The sequence below is a fragment of the Eretmochelys imbricata genome, chromosome 1 (genome assembly GCF_965152235.1).
Source record: "Eretmochelys imbricata isolate rEreImb1 chromosome 1, rEreImb1.hap1, whole genome shotgun sequence".
In the NCBI taxonomy this organism is placed as follows: Eukaryota; Metazoa; Chordata; order Testudines; family Cheloniidae; genus Eretmochelys; species Eretmochelys imbricata.
The window spans coordinates 311,732,995-311,758,529 of NC_135572.1; the positions used below are offsets into that span (position 1 = coordinate 311,732,995).

Sequence of the window (25,535 nt, forward strand, 5' to 3'; positions counted from 1 at the left end):
AGCTTATGCTCAAATAAATTTGTTAGTCTCTAAGGTGCCACAAGTACTCCTTTTCTTTTTGCGGATACAGACTAACACGGCTGCTACTCTGAAACCTGTCAAGAAACTCTGACTGCCAGCAGCCTGTCCCCAGCTGCCTATGGAATCCCTGCTGTGCTGCAGCCTTCCCCCTTCCTGATGAATCCCTCCCATCCCCAGACGAGCCCCTTGTGCCAGAATTTGTGGTACAGGGACAGAGAGCCGTGAAAGCTGCCTTGGATAAAGCTTGTACTCAAGGAAGGTCTCCCCTGGACAAATCCAGGGTGCTACTTGTTCTTTTATGCTCTCACAGCAGCATAAATAAGCCATAGTGGTGAGGATAATCTTACCCTTTGCGCATATATTCTCTGTGCCAGGGACCACTGTTCTATTTTAAAAAGAATCAAAATATCACTGTGGGCAAAATTCTGCCCTCAGTTACTTGTGCAAAGCCTCCAGTTGAGTTAGTAAGGAGTTGTGTGCATGTTTCAAAAGGAACAATTTGCTCTTTTGTGAGACAGACAGATTTGCTGAATTTACAATGTAAATTATTATTTTAAAATTAAAATAAAATACACATTTAGTAGATTAGGACCTACAAAAATTATAATTTCAGATCTTTCAAAATGATGGTTGTGTGTTGAGGAACTAAGAATTACTGTAGGAGGGAAACAACTTATCAAAATCTTTGTATGCATAAAATATGTAAATGAATTAATAAATATCATATGCTTGTGATATAAGATTGATAAATTTCTGACTGATTACTGTGCTTTCTGTATTGCATTACCTCTCACTCATCATGGTTTAAGCTTCTTCCAAATTAAAAGTGCAGCAATTTGGTGCTCTTTGAGGGTCCAACATTATGTTGTGATGACCAAAGTTGTAAGACATGTAAATAGGATTGCTCACCAAAAAGTTCTAGTTCTTAAAGACACCAGGGGCAGCTCTACCAATTGTGCTGCCCCAAGCAGTCGCTGCTGAATTGCTGCCGCCGCAAGAACAGCGGAGCTGCTGCTGAAAGCCGTGGCGGCGGGAAGAGTTGCTGCCGAATTGCCGCCGCGGGACATGGACTGTCGCCCCATTCTAAATGCCGCTCCAAGCACCTGCTTGGAAAGCTGGTGCCTGGAGCCGGCCCTGGAAGACATCATGCCATTTGCCTGGCCTTATTTGTCTTTGACATCATATTGGTATCAGAGTAACAGCCGTGTTAGTCTGTATTTGCAAAAAGAAAAGGAGTACTTGTGGCACCTTAGAGACTAACCAATTTATTTGAGCATGAGCTTTCGTGAGCTACAGCTCACTTCATCAGATGCATACCGTGCATACCGCTATTACCAGCAGGACAGTGGGGTGGGAGGAGGTATTGTTTCATATTCTCTGTGTATATATAAAGTCTGCTGCAGTTTCCACGGTATGCATCTGATGAAGTGAGCTGTAGCTCACGAAAGCTCATGCTCAAATAAATTGGTTCATCATATTGGTAGTTATTCACTGAATTTATTTCAATATTTTGTCATAGGGTAGTGTTCAGTAGTCCCCCAAGTGACTTAGGAGCCTATATCTCATTTTCAAAGCTGACTTTAGTCTATTGTTTTAAACCTCCAGTTACTGGTTTTAAGCTCCTACGTGTCTAAGTCTCCTTTGAAAATGAGACTTAAGTGACATAGGCCCGGTCTACACTATAAACTTACATCCGTATAACTGCATTATTTAGGAGTGTGAAAAATCCACACCCCAGGCAATGTAGTTGTACTGACTGAACCCCCAGTATAGACAGAACTGTGTCGATGGGGAGGCTTCTCACATAGCTACCACTGCTTGTGGAGGTGATTAACTATGCCGCTGGGAGCTGCTTTTTTCAATCTACAGAGTAGCGTCTTCACAGGGGCACTACAACGGGGCAGCTGCACCAGAGCAGCATTTTACGTGTAGACCTGCCCTTAGCAGCCTGAGCTTTTGAAACTGTTACCCTATACACATAGCAAATAAGTAGCTTTTACTGTTGTGAGAATTGTCCACAGAAACAATGCAGTGTTCCATAATTATTTATGCATTTCCACCAGACACTAGAGCTTTTGTTTTATTATGGCACTAATGGAGAAAAATGTCAAGATTATGGGCATAGGTTTCCTGTTTTAGTGCAACGAACTGCAAAATTTGCTTGAGCTGTGTATTGGAGGACAGATTTGACTGTCGCATTTGCTGACTAAACTCTGCAAACCCAAGATAATTCTTAGTATTTTCAATATATTGACTAAAAATATTTTGAATTCTGAAAAATTTTGATGAAAAGGGAACATATTTTTCAGAAAAATTTTCCCTTTTAACCAGCTCTCGTTCTCTGTGAAATCTGTACAATTCTTATCATGTCTACCAACCCACATGCAAAATTCATGGATAATTTTTTAAAAAGCAATGTAAGTCACAGAATCCATGAAAACAATGAAGACTTATGAATCTCATAAATAGACTGAGTCTCCTTTGGAGAAAATACAACAGATTGCCTTGATTGCAATGCAAAGGTGAGCAAAATTTGTACAGTGCAATCCAGATATAATGGGCAGATTCTTGGCTAGTATGAATAAGCATATCTCCACTGAAATCAATAGAGCAATGTTAATTTGCACCCATGGAGAATTTGGCACACCAGTTAGTGATTGGAATCAGGTAAATAAGTCAAAATCAGTATTGCTGATTGTTATGATTGATCCTTTTTAGGAACTTGAAACTAAGTGACATAGGTGCTGGAACTAGAAGTGCCGGGGGTGCTGCCACACCCCCTAGCTTAAAGTCGATTCCACTATATACATGGTTTATAGTTTGGTTCAATGTCTCTCAGCACCCCCGCTATACAAACTGTTCCAGCACCCCTGCTAAGAAAGTGTAGGGAATGCTCCTGAACATTTAGGAAATTATTTAAGAATAGTTTCTTAATTTAAAAACATTATTCCTGTAATGCTAACAAGGCCAGAATAGGTCCATTATCTGCCAGGCAAATGCCAGTCACAGATATATGATAATGGTGAATAACTTTTGAAACATAACCCAAAATGTTAAAACTACTACATAACTTTAAAACAATCCTGTCTTCAGAAAAGATGTCAGACTCCTAGGTCCATAGAAATTTCATAGTTTTAGATCCCATAGTCCTAGAGTTGTAAATCATTAAATAAATGGGCCAAATCACTTGTTTTCCTTCAGTCAACTCTAGATGGCAACATAGAAATAACACAATTGGGAGCAGTATCTGAAGAGAACACTGGATGGTCTTCTATAGCTGGTTCATAGGTTATTCCTTGTTGCCTCCCAGTCCTCACCCCTTGATCTGCTTCCAGCCCCTTCTTTGCTAGTGTTATGTTTGCGCAAGTACCTGGGATAATCCATATTCAGTCCAATTTTCAAAATCATCTTTAATGTATTTCAACATATGAATTTTATGCATTATTTACAACAGAGGGTTGTATACAGGGTTCATCCAGTGTAAGGACATCCCTTTTCTCAGAAACATGTTCTATACATTCCACTGACTCTACACCACCTGGGAATTCTTCTTACATTAGGGGTGCCAGTTAAACTCACTCTCTGATGCCAGAGCAGACCAGAAAACCAGGCCTACGGCGTTTAAGTGACTTACAAAACTGTACGTATGCAGCCTCTTATCTGTTAGGTCACAGCATGTCTCATACACATTGGTTCAAATTTCTGTAGTTAATTAGGTCAGTGGTGAAATGAAGATAAGGAAATCTACATATTTTTGAGATCTACAGATGGAAAACACTAGAAAAAGGCAAAGCAGGAGTAACAACATTTTTCAGAAGAGGTAACAGAGAGGGCCAGTAACTTAGTTAGGAAACACTATAGCCTGGAGGCTATATGTGAGAGCTATACAATAGCTTCTAGTCTGAAAATTTGCATTTGCTTTGTAGTTCTTCTTACCAACCTTTGGGGTGAAGACAGGTTGCACTGTGGCTGCATGTATGGCATACCAAGGGCACATGTGTGTCTTGTCACACATGCATCAAATGAGTTCGGGGTCAATGGGTGTCATTATCAGTTTACTCAGCCCTTCACTGTAATAGTCTGGTAACCCATCCATCCTAGTTACTGATGGCATCAACAAAATCTAAACAATTGAAAGCAAGGAAAGGAATAATTAAGGACATAAAAACTCTTATGCTGCCCACATAAGCAAATACACTAGCAAGTATTAAAAAATGAAAATTTTATCAGAACTCAGAGGTTTCAATGAAAATGTCTGGGCCTATTCCTGCAACCATTAATCAGACAAACAGCCTTTATTCACAGGTGCAGTTCTATTGACGTCAACTAGTCATGTCTTTAACTGTCGAAGGATTATGCCCTACATTTATCTACAGTTTCAAGTTCCTAGAAAGGATCAATAATAATTTGCTACAGTGATTTTGAAATATTTTCTTAGTTGCCTGATTCCAATCACAGGCAAGTTTTCACTCAACATTTAGAGATATCTTCCTCTTCAACTTATTTTTGGTTTTGTAGAAGAAAAAGTAATAGAATAAAAATATAAAAAGTCATATATGTTTGGCATTCTCTATTTTCTTATTTCATAATCTCAGGGATCCAATGGATAATACCTAATCTTGTTCCACATAGACTGTTTCTTATTTGGAGGACTCTACTTCAAGACATAAGGGGCATGTCAGCAATCAGCACCGATTCCACCAAAACGCTGTTGTGGCCTGAAGCTGCATTAGCTTTTCCATAAAGGTCCTTCCATGCTAGGAAGTGTCCACATATCTATTCAGGGGACACCATCATAGGGCCTAATCACATCAGCCACACTATCAGAGGCTCGTTTACTTTGCACATCTACCAATGTGATATATGCCATCATGTGCCAGCAATGCCCCTCTGCCATGTACATTGGTCAAACTGGACAGTCTCTATGTAAAAGAATAAATGGACACAAATCAGATGTCAAGAATTATAACATTCGTAAACCAGTCGGAGAACACTTCAATCTCTCTGGTCACTCGATCTCTGACATAAAAGTCGCAATATTACAACAAAAAGACTTCAAAAACGGACTCTAACGAGAGACTGCTGAATTGGAATTAATTTGCAAACTGGATACAATTAACTTAGGCTTGAATAGAGACTGGGAGTGGATGAGTCATTACACAAAGTAAAACTATTTCCCCATGTTTATTCCCCCCTGCCCCCCCACTGTTCCTCAGACGTTCTTGTTAACTGCTGGAAATGGCCCACCTTAATTATCACTACAAAAGGTTTTCTTCCCCCCTCCCCCCACTCTCCTGCTGGTAATAGCTCATCTTAAGTGATCACTCTCCTTACAGTGTGTATGATAACACCCATTTTTTCATGTACTGTGTGTATATAAATCTCCTCGCTGTATTTTCCACTGAATGCATCCAATGAAGTGAGCTGTAGCTCACGAAAGCTTATGCTCAAATAAATTGGTTAGTCTCTAAGGTGCCACAAGTCCTCCTTTTCTTTCTGCAAATACAAACTAACACGGCTGCTACTCTGAAAGGTTTAACAAGGCTTCCAGGGCAGTGAGAGTCCTGGCAATACAGCATAGACCTGTACCTAGGGGCCTAAACCAGAGGTTAGGGTCCTCAGTGCCAATATTAAGGCACAGAGACCTCATACGGGTGGCCTTGTATCCTTATTAGACCCTTTAAAATTAGCACGTCTCAAGGGATCTGAGGTATCATTTAGTGGTATTCTCAGGGTAGAAGTGCTGCCAACTCTTCAAAGAACAGGCTTGTGGATGGGATAGCAGGAAATCCCATTTCCCCAAATGGAAAACTCCTTGAGGATAATGTTAATAATTTCCTCCCCTAAATCCACCTCCTGCAATCTGGTCCAGGGTCTTAAAAAATTACTGGAAACATAATTTCTTAATTGTTTAGGGTTTTTTCAACAAAATACATTATATGTTCAAAACCCGTTACCATAATATTCTATAGCCATCATTCTTTTGATCTGGGCATCCACAGTAATATATCCTCAAACACAGTTCATAATTCTTTCTTGAAAGAAAGGTTCAGTGACTACAAGACTTGCAGGATGGCTGGTTCTGCCACTCTCTCCTGCCAAAATGTGACAGGCACAGCAGGATTGGATGGAGGTTTGGCCTTTGGGTAATTTTCTAGCTCTGCTCCTGTTCCTTATTTTCTAACAGCAGCCAATAATTATGATAATATTTTACATATATATAGAACTTTTCATGCCAAAAGATCACAAAGTGCTTTACAAACTCGCACTTGACTGTGGCAAATAACCAGAGGTCTGCCTCCAGGGTAGTGGGGAGCTCACTACTCCAAGAACTCCTAAGAGCTTTGGAGAATGCAGCATGAACCTGCTTGCTGCATCACCTGTGGACTGGGTGTGGTGTTTGTTCCTTATCTGCTTGGCTAGTGCCAAGGGATGGATTGGAAAGGACCCTGACTCAGCATCCTCTCCATCCTCTCCATCCTCTTTACAGAAACTGGAGCTGATGGTGGAGTTAGCTCAATGGAATCCTTGGGCTCCCTGAGTTCTGGCACTCCCATTTTGACCAGCTCAATGTAAGGGATACAAATATTGGAGGGACATGTAGAGGAGCTACAATATGGCTCTAAATGCACCCAGACCCACTGAAATACAGCCACCTCTGGGACAGAGAGCTTTAGTCAACTGGTGCACAATAAGTGCTTGATGGGATAGGTCTCCCAGACCTTAGGTTGTAAGTACTTTGAATCAATGACTCTGTCTTCCTCTGTTTGTACAGTGCCTGGCACAATATGGCCCTGATCAGCATCATGGTATCTGGGTACTATAGTAGTATAAATAATAATAATATAATAAATACATGAAATCCATATTCAACTTTAAATTGATTAAATTCTGCCCAGCTGAAGATATAAAATGTTATTATCTGTAGCCAACACACCTGTTCAAACATGTAGAGAAATTTCTGTCATTAATAGTATTGATTGATCATTTTAAAAGCATTTTGTTTGGATTGTGTGTTTTCTGGTCAGATAGCACTAGCAGCACCTACAATAATCAAGGTATTATGTGGTATACGTCTATTTTAAAATTAATGTGGGGTCTAGGCTGCCCAAGCTGCAAATAATACATAGTTGATCTAATAAGTCTTCTGTTGTTCTTGTAGCTCGGCCAGTTACTTAGTTTTAATGGCAATGGTAGAATAAGTATCACGGTTGTATTTTACTGGAAGCAATTTTCATCATGATGTATTTAAATCAAGTATCTAATGATGACATTTTGGAGAATAATTTAGTTACATGGTATGATTTAAGACTGGCATGTTGATGACCGCATATCAATTAACATGTACATGTTTCAAATAAATCAATATAAAAGTTTTCCCTTTATTGATCTTTGAAATCCTGAAAATTATTCACCTAAATTCTTGATTCCCTTTTGACTGCTTCTGTAATTTTAAATATAACTTTAGTCAGCTGGAAAGTGTCTGTTAAAGGAGAATAGCTCAACTGAAACAAATTCCCCTTGCTTTTGTCTCCAAGTCAACTGCACTGTGAAAGGACATGCAATGTGCGTGCGCTGCCTGAGAGGTTTGCAGAAGAAGAAAAGGTGCAATCTGACGGGTAACTAACGACTTCTTCATAGTAGAGCAAATATTCCGAATGGGAAAAGGCTGTTGGTTGAGAAACAACAAGTAAAACAAGACTTCAGGTTAAAAAAAAAAGTATATTAATTTTTCATGTGAATTGTCCTCATAACCTCCTTAAGAGCTGCTATTAGAAGGTGAATTCTGCTGCATGAAGAAACTAATGGTTACTCAGGTGTATGAAATGATATTCAATGGCAGTATGTGTGAGAAGAGGAAAAAACACCTCTCCCTTTAATCGGTGATTATATTAATTATATTTCTGGTATTAAGAGTAATATTTCAATATAGTAAGGGACATTTTCTAATAATTTACAATCTAATGTTTATGCTGATTTGTGCTCAAAAACAAAGTTTATTTATGTATTTATTTTGTACATTGAGTTTGAAAGCTTTGACCATATGCTGCATATTAAAAATCAAATTAGGGATATGTTCCTGTTTTCAATTGTATTAAGTGTTGCCATGCATCTTACACTTATAACTAAATATTGGTAGATAATGCCAGCTTTCAGAAAAGTTCCCAAATTGCAATCAGGTTCTGAAAAAAATAGGCCACAAAAACTTTCTGTATTCAGTCTTTGTTTTCACTGTGTTGTTTTCTTATGGACCACATTTTCAAAGACACAAACTAATTTATGAAAAATTATGCACGTCTACATGTGTGCATATAATTACAACAGACGCTTTTGGGTATAGGCCTGATCCCAGGCCCACTGAAGTCAACGGAAAGCCTCCCATTCATTTCAGTGGGCTTTGGATCAGGCCCTATCTGCATACACAAAATACTGCAGATTATTATTATTAATTATTTGTATTACCATGGAGCCTACATTAATACTTGCATGTATAAACGGATGTTTAAGCATCTAATTTCTCACTTACATGCACACATTTGTGGGCACAGTGGCTAGGCAAATTAGGCCTGTAGTTTTGTGCAAGGACCAGGGCTCCTGGGGATTTGCTAATTGGACCTTTTCAATAATTTGGTGCTATATTTGTAAAAAAATTGTATTTAAGTTCCCCAGTTGGTCCTCATAAATTGAAACTGTTGGTGTGGCTTGGGCAGGAGAATAACTTGGGACCATGCTGAGTTTTCCAATTTGATTAAATCAAAAAAAGGCTATTTTAAAGGAGCAATTGCAAAATTTACATTTAAGAAATAATGCTCCTGAACTGTATTCTGTTCATCCCATTTTGATACCAAGGACCCTTTTTTCCCCCTCTCAAAATACAGGGATAAAGAAAAGACTATACAGATTGAACTATAGGGAAAAAATTAGTACTACTGCTGTCACCTGCTTACTCTACAGATTAGGTTTGGTGCATCCTGAACAGGCCTCTGAAAACTTGAGTGTTCTGTGGCCCAGTATGCAAATTTGTTTTTGTGGCAAATTTTAATACCTGAATGTAATGTGCCATAAAGTACAACTGGAAATGGCCAAAGGATCAGACCCTGATTTCATTTACATTGATCTAAAGCCACTGATTTCAGTGGAGTCACTCCAAATTAACAATGCTGTAACTGAGATGAGAATCTGCACTACATGCTATTTTCTTCTTTATACACACACGTAATTTCAGGTTTAATTAATTAGTGTTGCATAATGTATTAAAAGGAACATATGCCATGTCAGTGTTTTAATCCACTGACCCGAATCAGGGGTGCTGAAAGAAGACTCATTCAGAACGAGTCTTCTTTATGCAATCTCATTCGAAATATGACTTTGGGTTTTTTAGTTTTCCAGAAGTGGTGGCTGAATGGGGAGAGAGGTGGAGAAGAAAAGTGACCAAAAGTCATTTACAGTTTGCCTCAGTTTAGCTAGCTGTGCATATAGTTCCTAATGGACACCTGACAACACCTCCATGAAATATCTTCATTGTCTAAGCAGAGCAGCAGGCCAATCAATCAGTGCCCAAGATGATTTACTTACACTCGTGTCCCTATAGGTGTTTCTCCAGAGTAGGAATGAGGTATGTTGGCCAGCCAAACCTATTGCTTATGTTGTACGTGTTCTATGGATAAATAGAGCATTTCAGTTTGCTGTGCTGTTAATTCTTTCATCTATTGAAGAATACTATTTTTAAACAGTCCTTTGATATAGATGTTGACTTAATCTAAGCATTTAGTCAAGTTCCAGACACAAAAATAAATTACAAAAGAACAAGTTTGCTTATAAAACAACTTATAAATCACTCTCTAGTTAGTTTAGATTAGAAAACCTCCAGTAACTGAATTAGAGAGCATACGAAAATTTCTGCTGCTGTTACTGTTCTGTCCAGAGTCATCAGAGAACTGCCAGTGAAACATCTCCTGAAGAATAGTATGTGATCAGTGCAGAATGCTAACAGGAGAATACCAATGTTATTAAACACCACCACGGGCCAACAGTCCATCCCTCATCCTCTACTTAATGAATGAGCTGTGAAAAGCTATTGTACAACTTACAAGAACTGAAAAGAGGAGCCACTTTCATTCAATTTTTCCTCCTTCTTTTCTAAATGCACTGTAAATCTGACTACTGAACAATCAAATCAGTAGAACATACCAGAGGAACCAGCATGACATTCATTTATTGCACTGATGTGAACAAAAGCATTAGTTTGTTTCTCTCAGCAGATTATTTATTTTTGGAGAATAATTCATTTTAATTATGGGTGCACTATAGTAGTGACTAAAGGAATGGAGAAAGTATAATGAAGTACCATAAACAAAGTTGAGTAGGGCTGTTTGAAAATTTTCCATCAAACTGTTTTCACTAGAAAATTCGGTTTTCAATCAAATGCATTTTTTCATTAAACATGTCTGCTTTCCATGGAAAATTTCAATATGTTGTCAAAAAACAAGATGCTTGAAAATTGAAATATTTGAATTCAGATACATTGGCATGGTGCCTTATGAGAATTATAGGTCAGTGTCATCATGTCCCCATTTTCCCTGATGAGTAGGGCTCCCCAATCAGTCTGCATCTCCCACAATGCACTAGAGCAAGGCACTCCTGTGATGGAATTCCTCCTCTCATTACGAGGGGAGACCATGGTTCATCATTGGAGATGTATTCCGACCTGGAAACTGGCCTATAGAGGAAATAGGAACATGAGGCATCCAAACTACAAGCTCATCAGGCATTTTCTAACTGAAATATTTTGTTTTTTGCCAAAACATTTCAGTTTCTGATATTTTGTCAAAAACTTACAATTTTCCATGGAGATAAAAGGATATTTTCTGACCAGCTCTAATATGAAATTTATTTTTGTCAGACATCTCTAACTAGTACTCCTCCTTTCCTTCCTAGCCATCAAGAAAGTAAATAAAAAATAGATTGGATTATAACAAATCTCACATGTCCACCAAGAATGTCATTTCTGTCCTTACTGGCATTTAGTAAATACTGAAAGCAGGTCAACATAAATGATCTTATTGTAACTATTATTGTTTTCTGACAAGAGACACAGAAGAAATAATTCAATATAAATAGGTCTGGATGAAAATACGTCTGCTCTTCGATGAAAGATTAGGTTTCTGAGTACATTATTTTTTTGGGGAAAAGTGTCTTTCTTGCAGAAGATTTCACATTTGCTTAAAAAAAATGAAGTGAGCAAAAAATTTTGGTTTTTGACAAAAAGTCAGAATTTTCTCCAGAGGAAAACACATTTTCCAAACAACTCTAAATATAAACTCTTGTAAATAAAAATGAACAGCCATTTTACATGAGAACTGAAGAATCATGTCTTCCTTTCTTTCTTTCTAACCCACTGCAAGTTGCACTACTGAAAACTTAATTAGTTTATTTGATTAACTTTAACTGAAATTAATCGGACTATTTTACATTTAAAGCAGTAGAACATGTCTCATACCTTAATTATGTAACCCTTCTGCCTGTCAGAGTTGGCAGCAACAAGGGCCGGGTTCAGTATCTAGGGGTTCCATTCCAATAACACAGTGCAAAACCGGCTCAAGCCCCCACCCAATGACCTGGGACAAATATATACCACCCCCGCTGGGCGCCTCCAAGAGGCAATACTTCCCCTCTTGCAAGCACAGAGTCTGAGTGTAGCAAAGCCTTTTAATAACAGAGAGAAACAATGTGGCATTATGTTGGGAAAACACCACCAACAGGATTCATAACACAACCCATGAGCAAAAAACCCACCCCAAGCAAATCGGGGCATGTCCTTTCCCTTTGGTTCTTGAGTCCAGCAACCCAAAAAGTCCAACACCCCAAGAGTCTCTGTCCCTGGTCAGGGCAGCCCCAGAGTTCAAAAGTTTATCTGTAGAGTTTTACCTCCCAACCTGGGTGGAGATGGGGTGGGGGGGTTAAGGGGCACCTTACGTGGTCCAAAGCTGATTGCCCCACCTCTCCATGGGGCTCCGCTCCACCAACCGTTCCACAAATGGCTCCGCTCTGCCAACCGCCCCCAGGAGTTGCTCCAGGCATCCCACAAACTGCTCCGCTCCACCAGCAGCTCTGCCAGCCATCCCATGAGCCGCTCCAGCCGTCCCACAAACTGCTCTGCAATATATCTTCAGGCTCCCCCATACTTAACACAACACTCAGTGATTTCAGCTTGTAGTAGGGGAGCCTCAGTACTGGTGCACCATTGGCCCAAAATTAATTCAGCTCAGCAGCCTGCAACTAGATTCCTAATGGAATCAAAATTAGTTCTGATATTCCACAGGGGAGAGAGAGAAGGAAGTGCAATTAGCATATAAGACCCTCACCATAGAGCCCATACCACCAGGTATTAATATCTATCCCCAGCCTCTCTCCATTCACTGAATTTTGGAACCCATGACCTTTGCCTAGCGAGTGCTGCTTAGTTGATGGTGAATCCCTCCATCATAACAAAAGACCAAGTACAGTCCACTGTCCTTGATTCACAAAATCAGGATAATAACAGTTTATTCCTGCCCCAATAACAGAGAAACTGGGGCCTATTCTGACCCAAAGTGACCATCTAGGCAGGATGGGTGTGCCTATTCAAATGAGATCAGCCCCTGAAGTTCTTTTCCACAACCCACCATGACTCGCCACCAGATGTCAGGGTAGAGCTCATCCTGACTCTGCTTACAATTAATTCCAGTGCTAGAACAGAATTGCCACAGATCTACAATCTTTCATATCATACAGAAAGTCTGCTCTTCCCTCACTGAGAAAGTCTTTGTGTCTGCTGATGAACTTGGAAAAATATCAAGATATGCGTATAAAATACTTAAGTAACTGCGGGCCTTACTTCTGTAATATATTTTATTCCTACTCTCTCCATATTGTTCAGTTTTCTCACTTGTGTTGTCTGCAATTTAGACCCTGATCCTGCAATAAGCTCAGTACAGGCAGGTCCATGTGTGTCTATACAGAGTCTCATTAAAGTCAAGGAGTCTCTTTGGAGGATTGAAGATGATGGAAAGCCTCCCATTGACTTCTGGTCAGGCTGGGCCCAATCAGCACTATGTAATGTATGCATTCATGATAAGCAGGTATTTTAATACCTGGAATGTGAGTATAAAAATCCACATAACCATTTGGTGTGCAAGTTACATCTGCCCTTTTGCTTTGTTGTCTAGTGCTTTGTGTTGGGCTGATTGTGTCTCTCCCCATTTATGAATCTTTATTTTAGTCTTGCTGTGTTTTGAAATTGAGAATCTCTCAGTGCTATTTACACACAGAAGTAAAAGCCCATGTAGTGTCCTGAATATGTGAGTAAGGGTTTCAGGATTAGTCCCATGCTTTCCACAGCAAAAGTAACATACAAGCAAACCCAATTGTACAGAAACACTTTGAATAACAATGCTAGGGATAGTGCTTTCAATTTTTAAATAGTCTGGGATTTTTTTCTGTGATAGATCTATTCTTTTTGATGTTAGCGATAACCTACATATATCGCTTTGCCTCCCAGGTGAGCTGGTAAAGTTTGAGTACGTGTTGGTTGTATCTCTATTGAAAAGCTGCTTATAGTTCATCCAAGTTATTTTTGCTACACTAATTTATCCCTCCACAAATTATCCCTTGTTAGGGGAAAGAGGGGGAAAAACACAGCTAGCGAGGAACATTTTCCACTGGTCTTGCCAAACCTGTTAGGGAACGTTCCACTTATTCTTCCAAAGCTAATGTTTACCTTTTCTAATACTCCTGACTCTTTTCCTCTGAAGACCTAATATTTTAAAAGTTTTACTTATCACGTTAAAAGTATTCCTATGCCTGTGTGTGTTATGTATTCATCGCTTGCTCTGATTTCTACATTAAATACGAAAAGGCGAGAAATCATTTGAAAACATAATGATAAGAATGAAATGCTTGCCAATCTCTTTTAGCATGTGCCTGCCTTATGCACTCTACCTTATTATAGGATATGTATGGAAAAAAAATACATATTCATGGAAATATATTGCTATTTTTTAATTGTGACCTTTGCTTCATGAACAAAGTTTTTACTTTATTCAGTAACTATATTCTCCAAATCCTAGTTTTAAAATTATTAAAGGAAAATGAAGTGCAGTGTTTGGGATTTTTGCATAGTCAGTGTTACTTTTGCAGGCCATTAGCACATACTGGAAACTATTTTGGGTAGAAAAAATAAACATAACCCAAGTTATTTAATTTCAAAGTGGTTATTGTGCACACACAATCTCTCATTCTCAATATAATATTCACATGCATTTTTGATATATGATTGACTTTCCATGCACAGGCATTCAGCAGGAAAGTATATCATAGAATATCAGGGTTGGAAGGGCCCTCAGGAGGTCATCTAGTCCAACCCCCTGCTCAAAGCAGGACCAATCCCCAATTTTTGCCGTAGATCCCAAATGGCCCCCTCAAGGATTGAACTCGCAACCCTGGGTTTAGCAGGCCAATGCTCAAACCACTGAGCTATCCCTCCTCCCAAATCTCCCTCTCCCTCTGCAAAAGAAAGATCCTATTGCAAAGTAATCTAATCTTAAATATTAGAAAACAGAATTGACCTCTAAAGACCCACTATGGTCTAATGAGTAAAAAATTTCCGTTTAAAAATAAAATCCTATTTTGTATACCTGTATATACCTCAAACTGCTCTGTGCAATCTCTGTACAACTATACTGTTTGATAGACAAAATAAGTAAACAATTTATTTAAAAATCCATAAATGAAGATATATATGATAGCCTATTATACCTCCAATATTTCTTATAAACTATTATAAAACTATGCATTGAAAAGAAAAAAATTAAACATGAAATTTATATATGAGAATACCTTAGTATTATAAACCTTGTAACAAGTAAAGGTTGGAAATCCAGAGTTAAGTCTCAGACTGTTCCATAACTCATCCTATTCGGATCCAATAGAGTACAATATCGGGGGTAGCTGTGTTAGTCTGTATCCACAAAAACAACAAGGAGTCCAGTGGCACCTTAAAGACTGACAGATTTATTTGGGCATAAGCTTTCGTGGGTAAAAAACCACTTCTTCAGATGAATGGAGTGAAAATTACAGATGCAAGCATTATTTATTGACACATGAAGAGAAGGGAGTTACCTCACAAGTGGAGAACCAGTGTTGACAGAGCCAATTCGGTCAGGGTGGATGTACTCCACTCCCTCAATAATAGATGAGGATGGGTCAATTTCAGAAGAGGCAAAGCTGCTTTTGTAATGAGACAGCCACTCCCAGTCCCTATTCAAGCCCAAATTAATGGCGTTAAATTTGCAAATAAATTTTAGTTCTGCGGTTTCTCTTTGAAGTCTGTTTCTGAAGTTTTTTTTGTTCAAGTATAGCTACTTTTAAATCTGTTATGGAATGTCCAGGAAGATTGAAGTGTTCTCCTACTGGCTTTTGTGTGTTACCATTCCTGATGTCCGATTTGTGTCCATTTATTCTTTTACATAGGGACTGTCCAGTTTGGCCAATGTACATGGCAGAGGGGCATTGCTGGCACATGTTGGCATATTTTACATTAATAGACATGCAGGTGAATGAGCCTCCGATAGTGTGGCTGATATGGTTGGGTCCTCTGATGGTGTCACTAGAGTAGATATGGGGACAGAGTAGGCAATGAGGTTTGCTACAGGGATTGGTTCCTGGGTTAGGGTTTCTGTGGTGTGGTATGTAGTTGCTGGTGAGTATTTGTTTCAGGTTGTGGAGCTTTCTGTAAGCGAGGACTGGCCTGCCTCCCAAGGTCTGTGAGAGTGAGGGATCATTTTCCAGGACAGGTTGTAGATCATTGATAATGTGCTGGAGAGGTTTTAGCTGGGGGCTGTATGTGATGGCCATTCTTAAAACTACAATAGCCACCTGGGGAAGTGAGGAAACAGATTGACAGAGCGAGATAGGTACGCAGAAATCACCTACTACACGACAGGCCCAACAAGGAAAATAACAGAACCCCACTGGCCATCACGTACAGCCCCCAGCTAAAACCTCTCCAGCACATTATCGACGATCTACAACTTATCCTGGAAAATGATCCCTAACTCTCACAAACCTTGGGAATTGGCCCTGTCAGCACTGGTTCTCCACTTGTGAGGTAACTCCCTTCTCTTCATGTGTCATTATATAATGCCTGCATCTGTAATTTTCACTCCATGCATCTGGAGAAGTGTTTTTATACCCATGAAAGCTTATGCCCACATAAATCTGTTAGTCTTTAAGGTGCCACTGGACTCCTTGTTGTTTTTATAGAGTACAATAAAATTTCTACAGTGCCCTTTGTGCTAATACCTTGGCAGGGGTGGCAGGTTTGTATAATTTTTGGTGGTGCCCAGAATCCGCCCCTGGCTGGGGCTGGGGGTTTGGGGTGTTAGAGAGGCTCAGGGTTGGGGCAGAGGGTTAGGTGCAGGGGGGATGAGGGGTCTGGCTGGGACTGGGGATAAGGTGTTTGGGGTGTTGGAAGGGCTCAGGGCTAGCGTAGAGTGTTAAGGCTGCAGTGGGGGGGGGGTGAAAGCTCTGGCTGGGGGTGTGGGCTCTGGGGTGGGGCAGGGTGTTGCCAAGAAGGCCAATGGCATTTTGGGATGTATAAGTAGGGGCATTGCCAGCAGATGGAGGGACGTGATTGTTCCTCTCTATTCGACACTGGTGAGGCCTCATCTGGAGTACTGTGTCCAGTTTCGGGCCCCACACTACAAGACAGATGTGAAAAAATTGGAAAGAGTCCAGCGGAGGGCAACAAAAATGATTAGGGGACTGGAACACATGAATTATGAGGAGAGGCTGAGGGAACTGTGGATGTTTAGTCTACGGAAGAGAAGAATGAGGCGGGATTTGATAGCTGCTTTCAACTACCTGAAAGGGGGTTCCAAAGAGGATGGATCTAGACTGTTCTCAGTGGTAGCAGATGACAGAACAAGGAGTAATGGTCTCAAGTTGCAGTGGGGGAGATTTAGGTTGGTTATTAGGAAAAACTTTTTCACTAGGAGGGTGGTAAAACACTGGAATGCGTTACCTAGGGAGGTGGTGGAATCTCCTTCCTTAGAAGTTTTTAAGGTCAGGCTTGACAAAGCCCTGGCTGGGATGATTTAATTGGGGATCGGTCCTGCTTTGAGCAGGGGCTTGGACTAGATGACCTCCTCAGGTCCCTTCCAACCCTGATGTTCTATGCTTCTATGAGGGCTGGGGATGAGTTTGGGGTGCAGGCAGGCTGCTCCGGGACAGAGGCCAGAGAGGAGGACTCCCCCCAGCCCTTTCCCTGCCAGCAGCAGCGAGCTCTGCGGGAGGAGCCCCCCTTACCCGCCCCCCGAGCAGCTCACTCACCCCCACCACTGTCCCTGCATGTGCTCCTAGGGCCCCTCTCAGGTCCAGGAATCTCCCTCGCCTCCCCTGTGGTGGGTGCCGGGGGGTGCTGCGTGTGCCTCCTCCTCTGCTGTTGCCCCTGACTGTAGCCTCACTGGGGCTGAGGGATGGGGCTGCCTCCTTGCCCAGCATGGGGCAGGAGTGGTGACTGCGGGTGGGGGGGGCCCTGTGCTGGTGGAGCATCCCGCCAGAAAAGGGAAGGGTCTGAGGTGGAAGGGCAAGCTCAGTCAGTCTGTCCTGACAGGGAAGATGCGGGGTGCTAGGACCATGCGGCAGCAGTTGTTGCAGGGAGGCAGCATGGAGCTGGTCGGAAGAGGCAGCCAGGGACGGAAGAGAAAGAGGCAGGGACCCTCTGCTCCGGGGTCCGGGGAGGTGCGTGGGGGCAGCAAGCGGGGGCCGGGGGACACTCGTGGGGGGAGGGGTGGCAGGTGGGCCGGGGGGGCACACCTGGCCCCAAATATTGGTGTAGCTGGGCCCCTGGGTTCTAAATATTACTGGTGCCAAGGCACCACGTGGAGATATAACTCGCCGCCCCTGTACCTCAGAGCACTTTACAGTGGATAAAGTTAAAATTAGCAACATAGCACTCAATTTCCTAAAGACATTATTTTAGAAAAACTAAGTAAAATCAATGCCTTAAATGTTTGAATTTAAAATCCTAATGACTGGAACTCTCTTTATTTCAACTGGCAATGTGTTCCAAATCTAGTGAACAAAATGGCTGAAGGCTTTATGGATTTATATCATCAGAAAAATGATAGTTTTATCAGTTACAAAATTCAGGGTGCATACGGATACCAACAGAGAGCAGATCTGTTAAGTAGGGAAAGCCATGCAATGCCCTGTATGTCAAATAATAAAGTAAGACTGTTTGCATTTCTATAACATGTTCCATATAAGGATCTCAAAGTGCTCACTGTATTAGTTCCGAGGGAACAAAACAAAGTATTTACTAATTTGCAGTAATGTGCTGAGAAGAGAAATTTTGTATATGTACTCAGTGCAACCTTTTGCTAAACCATCTGCCAGTTAGATATGGTAAGGAATGGCTTGTATAGCATGGCTGTGTGCTAGCTAGGCTTGTTGTAAGTGCTTATGATAACCTCCTTCCCTTGCTATCTCGCCTGTGGGGCCCAGTCTGGTAGTCTTTCTCAAAGGCTGCCTTAGAGCATGTCTACTGGACCAGACTCCACACAGAACACAGCCAGAGAAGGAAGAGGTGGTGCCCCCTTTGTAACTTTAGCCCAGCGGGTAGAGCCATCGTCGGCTATCCCTCGATACGAGGATGATGTCTACCAGGAGGAAAAAAGTCATTGATGAGACTTAAGATGGCTGAGGAGTCCAATCTGTGCTCTAGGTTTTTCCACATATATAGCAGATGGTTGCTTGGAGAGAACACAACTGATGGACGGGATGCTGTACACTTTCCTTCCTCCTCTGCCATTTATCAGCCTCTTGAGCAAGACGATTCACTTCAAAATGGGCTGATGCTTGATGTATGATACAACACCATTACAGTCTATTGCCAGCCAATTCTTCCCAATTCATTTGGTCAATGAATGTACATTTTTAAGATGTACTTTCAGGGTGTCCTTGTAGTATTTCCTCTGCCCTCCATGAGTCCTCTTACCATGACTAAGTTGAGAAAAGAGGACTTGCTTTGGAAGACACGTATCAACCATCCACACACAATGGCCAGCCCAGCGAAGTTAATGTTTCATAATCTTCAACTCAACACTGGTGATGTTAGCTGCAGAGAGAATGTTGGCCTTGGTGCGATAGTTTTCCCATCTGATACAGAGAATCTTCCTAAGGTAGCGCTGTTGGTATCACCCCAGACACTTAAGGTGGCTTTGGTATGTCACCCATGTCTCACACCATAAAGAAGAGTGGGGATGACTACTGCATTGTAGACCAGGATCTTCGTTTCCATCTGCAGATCTCTGTCAATAAAGACATGATGGAGCAACTTTCCAAAGAATGCACTGACACAATGGATCCTATGTTCAATCTCCACATCAAGATTGGCTGTCTGGGAGAGGTGGCTACCAAGGTAAGGGAAATGCTCAGTGTTTTCCAGGAGTTCACCACTGATGACAATTTTTGGGAGAAGGGGGCAACTTGTGCTGGGGCATGCTGGTGAAGCATCTTAGTCTTCCCAATGTTGAGGGAAAGTCCCAGGCTATGATAGGCATCTTCTAATGTGGATTGCAAATCAGCCTCGGTGTGTGTGAGGACAGCACAGTCATCCGCATACTGAAGGTTGGTAATAACAGTCCTGGTGACCTTAGTTTTAGAATGAAGACACCACAGGTTGAAGAGCTGGCCATCCATGTGATACTCAATCCCAATTCCAGAAGAAAGGTGGTCATGAATAAGAATCAAGATCATGGCAGGATGGATGGAAAAAAGGGTTGGGGGAATAACACAGCCCGGTTTGAAACACCAGTATAGAGGGTGAGTGGGTCCAGCTCCAACCCACTACAAAAGATGGTGGTGGTCATCCCACCATGAAGTAGCCTGAGAACGCAAATGAACTTCAATGGACAACCAAACCTAGACATCACAATTCCATAATGCTTCATGACTGATGGAATCAAAGGCCTTAGTTAGGTCAATAAATGCCATAAACAATGGCTGGTGGTGTTCTCTACACGTCTCTTGGATCTGTTGTGCAACAAAAGACTTGTCAGTGGTTCCCCAAGATAGACTCTGAAATCATGTTGGGATTCCAGAAGGACGTCTTTGGCAAGAGGGAAGAGATGCTTCAAAAGGATACAAGAGAGGATCTTCCTGGCAATGGAGAGGAGTGCAACGCCTTGGTTCCCTTTCTTAAAAATGATCACAACAAATATTGGCATTCTTTAGGTTGGACGGTTAGAGCACTCCTCCAGGAGGCAGGAGATCCAGGTCCAATTCCCCCCTTCTGCCAGATACGGAGCAGGGATTGGAACCTACATCTCCAACCTCTCAGAAGACTGCCCTGGCCACTGGGCTTTGGAATACTCAGGGGTAGGGTTCTTTCAATCTCTTCTGTTGAAGATGTTGCACTTTGTATAAATAATTAAATAGTTATTAGCCCAGAGAAAATATTAGAATGATTAAGTTATGAAGAGTTAGAATGACAGAGAAAGAGTGTCCAGTAGTTAGGATACTCTCTTTGGATGTGGGATACCCAAGTTCAAGTCCTCATTCCACTATTTAGAAAGTGAAATTGACAAGAATATTCCAGGTGGGAAGCTGAGCAAGTTGAAAAAAATTCATTTTGGTTTGCCTAAACCAGATTTTTTGGAAATACTGTCTCACAAAAGAGTTTGCTTTTCAACAATTGGAATGAAATTTTTTTTTTAAAAAAAAGTGAATTTTTCATGCTAAAGGATTTCTATTTCTGGTCAGCTTTATTAAGGACTATTGAGGCATTTTACAAGTGGATACTGAAGGAAATATCTGTCTTCTGATAGCCAAGCTTCCATCTCCAAGATATTTTAAATATTTTTATATTGAGTTAGATAAAACAAAAGTTAGCGTGTAAGTTTCTGCTACATCTAGCAGAAACAAACATATCAGTTTAACAAGGAAATAAACATGGACATTCAAAAATATTGAATTCAACCAGGGATTCCAAGGCTTGTTTTAAGTTTTTGGGCTTTTTCTTATTCTGTACAGCAGTACTATATTGACTTTACCCTGCAAGCCCTCTGTAACCCATTCTGCATGATGAGTGTTTTAGATGATTGTCAGTGTCAGGTTATGCGGTTTGGGGCACACAAGGAGAGGATATTTAGAACTTTCTGCATGATGCTGACTACTCATTGAAACACAGAACTCAGAACTGAAAAAATACTAATAGGACACCCAGTTCAGGACCCTGCTAAATGCAGAATTGTCCCTTGTAGGTCTGAGCCGATGTCCATTAAAGTGAATGGGAGTCAAATCAGACCCTGTCAATGTTCCTTCCCCACTCTGAACTCTTGGGTACAGATGTGGGGACCCACATGAAAGACCCCCTAAGCTTATTTCTACCAGCTTAGGTTAAAAACTTCCCCAAGGCACAAAATCTTTGCCCTTGGACTAGGGTATGCTGCCACCACCAAGCGCTTTAACAAAGATCTAGGGAAAAGGACCACTTGGAGTTCCTCTTCCCCCAGCAATCCCTCCAAGCCCTTACACCCCCTTTCCTGGGGAGGCTTGAGAATAAAGAAGTTGAGCACAGACCAGCTTGGGTTTCTTAGGACCCTAAAAATCCAATCAGATTCTTAAAAAACAGAACTTTATTAGAAGAACAAAACAAAGATAAAAGAAAACACTCTGTAAGATTAGAATGGAAGATAATCTCACAGGCAGTCAGATTCAAAACATAGAGAATCCCTCTAGTTACAAAAAGACACAAACACAGGAATACACATTCCCTCCAGCACAGCGAATTTACAAGCCAAAACAAAGAAAACCTAACACATTTTCTAGCTAGATTACTTACTAACTTTACAGGAGTTGGAGGACTTGCATCCTTGATCTGTTCCAGCAAAGGTAGCACACAGACAGACAAAAGTCTTTTTTCCCCCCCTCCAGATTTGAAAGTATCTTGTCCCCCTCATTGGTCATTTTGGGTCAGGTGCCAGTGAGGTTACCTTAGCTTCTTAGCCCTTTACAGGTGAAAGGATTTTGCCTCTGGCCAGGAGGGATTTTATAGCACTGTATACAGAAAGGTGGTTACCCTTCCCTTTACACTTATGACAGACCCTATATTCTAATATTTTGTACAGTCTAGTTTTAAATGTGTCCCAGACAATGGCTTATAGCTTATATATTTTGCTGTTCAGAAGGTTCTTCTGATAGGTAAGCTATTCTATCTTTCTTTCTTAGACCTAAGGCCCCCTCTAAATAATTCCCTCTCATTTTTGGTGTTTATTTGTAGATTGTCATCCTGTCCCTCTTTAGTTGTCCTTTATGGAAATTGCTCATACAACAGTCATCATGGGGAACATTTGTAGCTTGCCCCTACACTTAGAATAGGCAATAGTATGCTACTCCCAGCTGTTGTGCTGACTGATAATGGGCTTGCACAAATAATGGTCTTGATTCAGGAGAGCACTTAAGTATGTGCATAATTTCCATTAATTCAATGGGACTTAAGCACATGTCCTGAATCAGGGCCAAAGAGGAAAACAAAGGAAAATTCCTAAAGTTAGAAATGTAATAAACATTGAACAGTGTTGCAAATATATCCATCTCTATATATCTATCTATAATGGGAGATAAAATTTATTTTCAAGCTTTTTAAGAGCATTGTAAGGAATCATCATCAAACATGCATAGTCTACTGGGGACCATTGTGTCTGCCAGAGTGATCGCAGTTGATGGCATGGCACCAGGCATTGTGTATTCAAGGTTTCCCAGATCCGGCTCAATCCTGTGAATACCCAGTGGGGTGGGAGGAGGTATTGTTTCATATTCTCTGTGTATATATAAAGTCTGCTGCAGTTTCCACGGTATGCATCTGATGAAGTGAGCTGTAGCTCACGAAAGCTCATGCTCAAATAAATTGGTTAGTCTCTAAGGTGCCACAAGTACTCCTTTTCTTTTTGCGAATACAGACTAACACGGCTGTTACTCTGAAACAAATCTCTGAGGTGACCCTGCAGGCAGTCCCACATAGGGTCAGTGCATGCTCCCATTTGAGTGTCGATGGAGAGTTTGAGAGCATGCCGTGCTGGGGTGGGTTTTGTCCCTCCAGGCGATATGGCCAAAGAGCATGCAATGCCACATTTGAATATTCTATATTGCAAGAAATGAAGAGTTTTACAAAATATACCCAGAAAACTATGATGTACTTTGCAGTTTCCTTTTAAGTGATGATAATAGCTACCGGAAGAATAAAATAGTATATTGCTTGTAGACATTTACTGAACTATTCATTTGGCTATAGGCAAATACCATACAGATCAATGCCAACTGACTGAAGTGTAGTGGGGCAAATTTTTTTTCAGCTAGTTCTTCTATAATAAATCTCTTTAAATTTTTGCCACAGTCAGTCATGTGCATCATATTATGTCAGGTTACATCACATGATTTTATGTATCTTACCGGTAACATCACTTTGCATTATAGATTTAAAGAAATATCAGTTCTTTTCACATATGAGTAGAAGATGATAATCACCTGACAAGATTTCTTCTGCTACCCATGAGAAGAAGCAGAGTATCAGATCTAATACTTTCCACCCCCGACAAATAACTTTCTGTAAATGCTTGTGCATGACAGAATTCTAGCAGATACTTGGTGTTTCACAGCTGCTGAAACTCTTATTGCTTAACTCTGATGTCTGCATCTTATCGCTGTGCAAATTATTTAGCAACTGCCATATTATTTATAGGTATGAATTGCACAAATTAATCTAATAAATAATTCATTTTTTTGCTGTGAATTAACAGGCTGCCACAGTTAAAAATCTATTTGTGAAGCTGGTATCAATTGTTATGGTGTCTTGTACTTAATTTCCTCAAGCCAATTCATTTGAAAACTGTAAGTTACAATGAAAAGAGTGTGAGTTTTTCTTTTTTTTAACTTTACACACACAGTCTACAGGAACTTTTCAGGTTGCAAAAAATACCATCATGCTCTTTAAGGAGAATTCTGTCATTTACAGGCATTTACAGGAAGTAATTTGATGGGGGAAAACATTGGCTCTCATCCTAACAGTATGGCAGTCTGTCACTACTATGCCACAGGTTTGTAAACAAAAAACTAGCTTAGGTGAATAATGATCCATTTTTATAACTTGAACCAAAAAAAAATAGCTTTTTTCCCCACCCACAGTAAGACATAAGAATGTCATTACGGACCTAACAGAAAGACAGTCGCAAGTTTGTTTGCTAGTAGACTCCTAGGGAGCTGAACACAAAAATCCAATAAATAATTAGCTCTCCTGTGACAGGCTTCTGAATTACTGTGATACATTAATTGGACAAAATTAGCATGAATTAAGGCAAATAAGTATAACATGTAATTTATTACTTACTAAGCATGGTGCTGCAGTGGAAGCCTCAGATTTCCCTTAAGATTGCTTTAACAGCTATAATGCATTCCTTAATTTACTCTGTGGAAAATCAATTTTTTCAGAGTTCATTAAGCACCAATATGTTACAGTGCAACTCTCTAGAGCATACAGCCACAATACATTATGCAAATTCATGGCAGCATGGTACCAATATGTAAATAGCAATAATACTATTGTCAGTTGCCTATTGATAACTACACTGGAAGCATAATAACTGAGACTTCTTAAAATCTGTTGGTTTGTTTCTGATATTAATCTGTAGTCCTATCAAATATCATTTCTTAGGAGACTTGTGGTTCTGGAGAGAGAGAGCTTTTCTTAATGGACCATTAATGTGAATGTTCTGAAGTTTCTGTTTGCAAAGAAATGGCATTTATGACTTTCCTGCACATTTATGAGCATCAACCTTTTCAGAACGAAAACTAAATAGTTCAGTGTACGTGCATAGTTGGACATGGCTGTCTATGGATTATGGCGAAGCAGGTTAATACATGGACTTGTAAAGCATTCATAGTTTATAAGGTCTTATGCAGAAATCTAATAAGAATATTTTGCAAACAAAAAGGTAAAAAATATTAAGATAAATGGCATGACTTCCAACTAATCACATGTGAGTCACAAGAAACTGGCATTAAAAGAATGAAGTCTTCCAGACTATTTGATATTCACTTTATCATATGATGGACTCCAAAGCTATGCCTCTGGAGCTCTTCAGGAGATTGATGTCACCAGTGGAAGGATAATTTCAACATCGTTCTATGTCATAGAAATGAGGAGGAAGGTGGTGGTGGTGAAAGAAGATATCTGTGGAAAGGCCACAAGTCACCCTTCTACTTTTCTTTCTTTCATCAATTTGTTTTGAACAGTTTTAATTTTGATTAAAAATGAAGATCAAAATTAGTCAGTTTAAAGACCATATGGTATCATTCCATGGATCTGCAGGTGTATGGCACAATATATGCCTTAGAAAGCAGAGAACTATATTGAATTGAAAATATAAACATCTGAATAGTTGGTTTAAGTCCATAATTAGACCTTGGTCCTGTGA

General features: G+C 40.5%; 1 protein-coding gene across 2 annotated transcripts in view; it reads left to right on the forward strand.

Annotated features, from left to right (window-relative positions):
• The window catches only part of MDFIC (MyoD family inhibitor domain containing), a 176,837-nt gene that overhangs the window by 100,714 nt on the left and 50,588 nt on the right, over nt 1-25,535 (forward strand). Inside the window, exon 8 of one of the 2 annotated variants that reach the window (XM_077834251.1) lies at nt 7,560-7,640. The exons of the other annotated variant lie outside the window; for it this stretch is intronic. The gene's annotated coding sequence lies outside the window, so the exon portion shown is untranslated. The remainder of the gene's footprint in view (nt 1-7,559; nt 7,641-25,535) is intronic. 2 annotated transcript variants of the gene reach the window in all.